The sequence below is a fragment of the Phyllostomus hastatus genome, unplaced genomic scaffold (assembly GCF_019186645.2).
Source record: "Phyllostomus hastatus isolate PE091 unplaced genomic scaffold, TTU_PhHast_1.1 phas_contig_80, whole genome shotgun sequence".
Classification (NCBI taxonomy): Eukaryota; Metazoa; Chordata; class Mammalia; order Chiroptera; family Phyllostomidae; genus Phyllostomus; species Phyllostomus hastatus.
In genome coordinates this window covers 51,294,029-51,301,695 of record NW_025333960.1, presented here as the reverse complement: position 1 = coordinate 51,301,695, position 7,667 = coordinate 51,294,029, and positions in this window count along the sequence as shown.

Below are 7,667 nucleotides of genomic sequence, written 5' to 3'. Positions count from 1 at the left end.
GGCACATATACACCATTTTCAAGACAATTTAAAGAATAGATGATTTCAGCATGTACAATGTGAAGATGGCATATTATCCAATGAGATTACTGATAATATGAACAGCGATGGGCAGATCCGGACGTGTGCGTCTGTGGTGACCATGGCCATGAAGGCCACCTGGGCAGGGGCAGGTGTGAGACACCACAGGTCTTACAGCACATCCAGGGTCGAAGATGACAGAATGGGTTGGCTAGTTATTGCCAATGTGCAATCCACGATGCAAGTCTAAGACGTTACTAAAGAGTTAGTGGGAGGGGTGAGGTGCACACAGGACTTTTTTGCACAGACTTGGCACTGTATTGTGACAACTGACCCATCTCTAATACTTATTGTAAGAATTATAGGACATGCATTTATAATATTTATTGAGAGTTTCTTCCATAAGCCGTCTTACTTAATCCTCTACAGCTTTCACCCCAACACCCTCCATTATGTGACGTTATTCCATTTATTTTACAAATGAGGAAACTGAGCCTTGGATTCGTGAGGTGATTAGAAACATACAGATGTTAAGAAGCAAAAATAGCAATGCTGTTTCTATATCTGAAACATCATAATTTCCTTACAATGAATTAAATGATCCCAATGAATTAAATGATCCCAAATCTAGTCATTCAATGGAAAAAAAGTATGCTTCAGTAGAAAACTACCATATTTTGCCATGTACAATGTGACAAACCACTTATGACATTTTCGATCAGTCACAACACCTTCTCCATACACTGCACAAAACCTCTTGCTTGTATCTCAGTTGTGTTTTTACCTCTCTTGAAATAATAAAACACAATATGCCTAAACTGTTCCTTCTTTTCTTCTATCTTCAATATTAAAATGGCTACACAAAAATTCACCGATTTTGATTTTTTAAAAATGCACGCTGCTATGACAGCTGTCACAACACAATCTAACAATATTGTCTGGAATGAAGTGAGAGACAACTAAGCACTACTAGAGCCATCTTACAAACAAACAAACAAAAAAAAATGGACTTTTAGGCCAACTCCAAAGCATCCACTTGGTATCCCTAAGTTAAATGAAATCTTTTAACTCGTGTTCATTCTTATATCTTTATGGCAGTCATTTTTTAAAAAATTGTACTTTTATGATAGTAAAATCTTATACTACTTTCATTATTTATGGAACACGTAAATCCGCTGATCTGTATGCCCTGACTTAAGCCTTTATCTGTCTTTGGTCCATCTCAGGAACGATAACAATCCTGAAGCCAACTTGCCTGAGGGTGGATGGGGGTTAGGCGCACAGAGAACTAATGTACGTTCCCATCAACTCTGTGACCCTGAAAACAAGCAAAGTATTTGTGAGACTAACTTGAGTTGTGCTGTTTGCCACTTTTCCACCCTTAATGTCAAATGTGTGCATTCTCAAAAGTTAACTGTTTCATTCCATCACACCTTGACCTGGCTTAATTTCTGGTAAAGCCCCGTGATTATTTGAATCTTTAAAATGAGTAGCAATAGTAACTTAAATTTCTTGTACTTTATTAACCCTAATTTTTATCATAAAAATCACTGAAGGTTATCATTACCATACTTAGGTGATTCCTATGCTAATAATGGTAATGTTAAAGGACATACTAAAACAGAGGCATTTAATATTTACTTTTTATAAAAAGGCTTGAACCTAAGTTATTTCTTTTTCCTTGAAAATGAGTTGTTTTAGCATATCATTGACTAAAAACTCTCTTTATGCCTTTTCCTGTAATTTCAAATTAGTGGAATCAATATCGTGTATGTATCTACTAAATTCAATATACAACAAAAGCCAGAAAAATGTTAGAGAAAGAAACCTGATGTAACACTGGAGCATACCTTTTTTCATTATATTAAAACGAAATACTTCATTGAAGTTAACCCAGATAATCATGGAGCTACATGAAATTAGTGACTAAGCCAATTGTTGTAGTTAAATACATAGCTACTTCTAGAATTATGCCCTGGCTGGTGTGGCTCAGTGGATTGGGTGCTGGCCTGTGAACCGAAGGGTTGCCAGTTCAATTCCCAGTTAGGGTACATACCTCATGTTGTGGGCCAGGTCCCCAGTTGGGGGCGTGCAAGAACAACCAATGGATATATCTCTTGCACATTGATATTTCTTGCCCTCTTGTTCTCCCTCCTTTCCTCTCTCTCTCTCTAAAAATAAATAAAAATTAAAAAATAGAATTAGTATAATATTTCTAATATAAATGTGTTTATCAATGCAAACTTCAGATGCCCATCAGATTTTCTAACAATTTTACTGTCTTGTTCTATATTTCAAGATTAACTTCCTTTCATGCAAGAAAAATTTGAGCCCTGGCTGGCGTAGCTCAGTGGATTGAGCGCAGGCTGCAAACCAGAGTGTCGCAGGTTCGATTCCCAGCCAGGGTACATGCCTGGGTTGCAGGCCATAACCCCCGGCAACCGCACATTGATGTTTCTCTCTCTCTCTCTCTATCTCCCTCCCTTTCCTCTCTAAGAATAAATAAATAAAATCTTTAAAAACAAAGAAAAGAAAAACTTGGAAATAATTCCAAACAATAGGAAAAACTTATGTATAATATTCTATCCTCTCTACTTCTCTTTCCTCCTGCCCACCTCTCCTAGTTTCCTTCTAATATGCCTCAATTTCTGAGATTGGTCAGTCATTGAAACAAGAATACAGGTTAAAGTACAAAGGGACTTTTATTGCTGCATTCCATTCAAACATATTCTTTAAAGGCAATTTCCCTCTGATTCATCATTGTAAGACTAGTGTGTGATCAGTGACTCCTTATCAATTTATATTGTATTTTACACTGTTATACCAAGTAGAAAACAAGAATACCTATTTTAAAATATGTTAGGAGCTTGATAATGTGATTCAATTATAAGATTCAGATTCCATCCACTTGCCTTAGTGTTATATTTAATAGAGTTTATAATAAATTATCTCTCTTATTCTTTGACTCCTATAATGAGCTTCCATGATTCAAGAAAACAGGAGGGATAATGTCGGACTCTAATTATCCATTAAAAATGTGTTTCGTCCTGCATATCTTTGGCAAAAGTATGTTTATGTAAAAATATATCGAGCCTTTCCCAAAATAACACATTTACCCTTTCCCATATACAATTAAGTCCATCTTCAAATTTCTATGTAAATTGCTAAATGTAATACACTATGTATTTATCTCGAGGAGAAACAAAAATCTTAATTAAACTGAGTAATTCTCTAAGTCTCTGAATTTCTCAGAACACAAATCCACATAAAAAATAGGCAAATAGTTTTTAAGGAAGAGGGGGCTTCTGATTAAACCTAAATAACATAGAGCATATTGTCGGTCATGGGTATGACGAGCAGAAGCCATGTACATAATTTACTTCTATCAAACCTGTGCCAATTAGACATGCTGCTTGAATGCTTAAATATCCTTCCCTTTGCTCTTGTAAGCCAATTTCAGAACCTCTCATCTGCACATAATTGTTTTTCCTTTTTTTAAGAACTTTTTACATGCACAAAAACTATTGTCATTCCTGATCATTTTGGTTGGAAAGTCATATCCAAGCACCTCAGGAACCACCTGTCAATTTCTCGTAGAGGAGACGGAAGTCTAGCCACATTTCCCGGGGTCACTGCCAGTCCCCTGAAATGCTGCATCCTTCCTGTCGAAAAGGATGCATTAGCCCTTGCAGTTCAAGCTCTCTTTTCTAAAATGAGATGTTCTGTTTCATTTACCAAATTATCACATCAGTCAAGGGCTGAAGTGAAGTTACGGAGTAACACATGCTGCCTGAGAATGGATTTTTTTCAGGAGTTCTGACCACTTTCTTGACATTGCGGGAAGAGCTGTTATGTGAAAATAGGACAGAAATTGCCATCCTGAATGCTTGCAGCTAATTCGCTATCAATGGTAAACACTCAAAAATAAATAAGTAACTAAGCAAGTAAATCAGTAAATAAATGGGCAGGGACTATTCTTCTGTAGTATTTTATCAATAATTCCAGGGATAAGATAATTTCTAAATGACTTTTGATATTATAAGAAAGGGACACCGAGGTTCCAAAACAATGAAAACCAGATTCGATGGGATGGGTTGGGATATATAACATGAGGCTCTGTGGTTTCAGCTACTCTCTTGCAGCCGGGCAATGTAACAGTTCACTTATCAGGCATGTGTAGTGGGAGGCCATTTTAAAACATCCAAATGATAGATGATCCCTACCTGTTTTTAGAATAAATGGCTTACTGTAATGGTGGAAATTACAGCCCTTGCTTCAGAAACTTCTGGGAAAATGAGCCATTTCAAGTCTTTAAGCCAATTTGTCTATTGCTTATGGCTTTCTTGTCCCTCCAAATTCATTTTGGTTAAAGGTCTAAGCAGTTTTTAAATGTTAAAAACCACGTTTTTCAAACATAATATCTGTGCCAGTGTAAAGATAGATGTTTTTAGTAACTACGATACGTTCATGTTCAGTAGCTGAATTGATGAAATTTAGAAGAGGTAACTAGAGATTGGACGGATGTGGGAAGGAAATTCCCATCATCTTAATACTGCTTTCCTTGCAATTAGGACCACACGGGCTTCCCATGTGAAGGGGCATTACGAAGATTAGTCAATTATATGATTTTGCTATATGAATATAGTTATATACATGTATCATTCTTAAAATATGGAATTGCCTACTACTTTATAGAATGAACTCCTTTTTTAATGTGTAAGGTTTTTTGTAATAGAAAACCCATTGCAACAATACTTAGTAGCATTTACCAAACATTAAATATTGAACGGTAATAAATAACACCTACTGTTCACAGAAAATATATTCTGTAAGGATTGCAAAATCTTACACTTAATTTGACTTGTTAAGTTTATGGTGTAATTACACAGGGGAATACTGGTATGTAAATGAATATTTTGATGCTGGATATGTTCAATTCAATGCACATGTTAAGATTAATTTTAAAGACAAATACAATATTTTTAAGAAGCACATTTTTTCCTTTTGAATACAAAATTTTAAAGGCACACAAACTATTGAACAATAAAGTGAATAAGAGAACTATAGGCAATGTAATGGCTTTGTTTAGGGATTGAGTGATTAAGTGTTGATTAAGTATTGGCAAGAGTAATGGCTATTAGTCTTGTAGGGAAATAAATTATTTTGACCTGTAATTTACTGAAAATGCTTTTTAGAAGAGAGTGTACTTTAAATTAATCTTTTTTTAGCTTAATCTTAAAGGCCTAATGAACTTGAATGGATATGAATAATCTTAATTAAATATAGCATTAAAATATGAACAGCCAGTCCAATACGACAAATGAATCATGCAGAAAGGGATGATGGTATTGCACGAGATGCTACGTTATCACTAAACATTCTTGAACACAGGTAGGAAGACAATTTTGGGGGGAGGGAAATATTGCATTTTATTTATGAAACTTTTCAAAATAGCAAATAGACAACAACATAATTGACAGTACTCGTTTTCCTAAGTATAATTTATTCAGTTATAAAGTATATAATAAAAATGCACTTTATAAAGCTCTATGGCAGGGGTGTCCAACCCTCGACCCACGGGCCGGGCCCCATGCAGCCCAGGATGGCTATGAATGTGGACCAACACAAAATCGTGAATTTACTTAAAACTTTATGACATTTTTTTGTGATTACATGTCACAATGTATTTAATGTGTGGCCCAAGACAACTGTTCTTCTTCCAGTGTGGCCCAGAGATGTCAAATGGTTGGACACTGCTGAAGATTGTTGTCAGTTATTTTCCTGTTATTTTAAATTCCTATCACTACCATGTTGGCGTACAGGTGTACACAATTCTGGGCATGTACCCAGCAGTGGAATGGCTATATCATGGTTGACCTATGACTCTCATGAGAAGATAATGGCCAATCGTTTCCCAAGTGATGGAAATGATCAACATTTCAACAAAGAGGTATAAGAGTTCCAGGTGCTCCACTTTCTTGGCATCCCTTGGTAATATCAGGCCTCCTCTTTGTACTCATTGTAATTAATCACAGTTTTAATTTACATTCCCTAATTATCGATGAAATTGGGCACCTTTTTTATGTTTAGCGAGCATTGCATATTCCCTTTGATAAAATGAATGCTCATGCATATGCCTGTTCTGAGGGTGGAGTTACTTGTATTATTTTTATTGGTTTATAAGGATATTCTCTATGATATCTGAATATAAGACCTTTGTCTATTATATCTACTGCAAAAATGGATTTTCTTCTCTGCTCCGTCCTAATTAAGTCTTCTGATAATCAGAAATTTCTGAGTTTAATGTACTTGACTTCATCAATATTTCCTTTATTATAATGTTTTTTTGCCAAAATATTACACATATTTTGAAATACTCTGGGATATTTTTCTATCTCTTTCTTTTTCCTCTGCAGCTGAGAAGTTTCTCAGGGTTTTTCATTATCTTTATTTATTGGACTTCAACGTAGTTTCAGCTCTATAGCCCCTTTATAGTTTCTCCAGTGTTGATTTTTGAAAGAAGAAGCAGGCAGACTTGCTACTTTGTCATCTTGGCAGAAATAATATTTACTTTAGGAAATTAACATTTTTATCCTCTATTAGGTGGCAGTTACCAAGGATAAATTATGAAGACGTACCATCATCTCAAGATATACCTTTGTATCAATCTCCTTATGGAGAAAGACATATCAACAGGAAAATATTAACATATGAACGCAATAAAGCTAAGTGTATGTGAATGGGGATTTAGAAAAGCGTCATTTAGTGAAGGCTTGCTCAGATTGTGAGATTGGAATGTGTGAAACAGACGTCTGGAAGATGAGATTCCTCTTGACTTCAGACTCTATGGGTTTCTTGCTATTAGACCCCACGAGGAAGCAGCTCTGGGGGGGAGTGTGTTGGCTTGAGCTGTTCAGAACAAAGTCAGGTGCAGAAGCACTGAATCCAGAAACATCAAACATTAGGCATGGTTCTTTTCATTTCTATTAAAGAATAAATGAATTTCCAAGAAGTATAGTCTAGTTATACTAAGATCCAATAGGAATTGCGTTAGGGCAAATAAGAATCACCTAATTTTTACATTGTCATTTTCCCATTTAATATTCACTAGATGACCATTACCTAGGTAACTGTACATACTTTTGCAATTCTTACTCGGTTTGGTTTTCTCTGCAACAGACACCCAGTGTACATAATACCATCACTATTGCTTCTCTCTAGATAATTAAGCTGGAGCCATAATAAATTTTCACCGATGTTTGATAATAGAACAACGTAAGTGCGGTGAATGACGTATGTATGTAACTATGTCCTGTTCGAACTCCTGGGTATTAGTTGGGGCTATGCTCTGAGGAATCCCGTTAGTAATAATGGTCCGTTCTATTCACAAGGTAAAACCTATCAGGTAGACTCTTAATTATACATAAAAGTTCCTTTTGGAGTAACTAGTCAGAAATATTCTCTCACTCTTAGTAAAAATGATGCAACAAAGACAAACTGTAATCTGCTTATTACTCCAGCTCTTCCCTTTACTTTGATTTTGTCCAGAATATTCCTTAATAAAAGGAACATAAATTCCAATCAAATCATGACTTTTCAAAGAGGCATAATCTGCTCTAATATATGCCTAGTTCTCTCACAAGCAT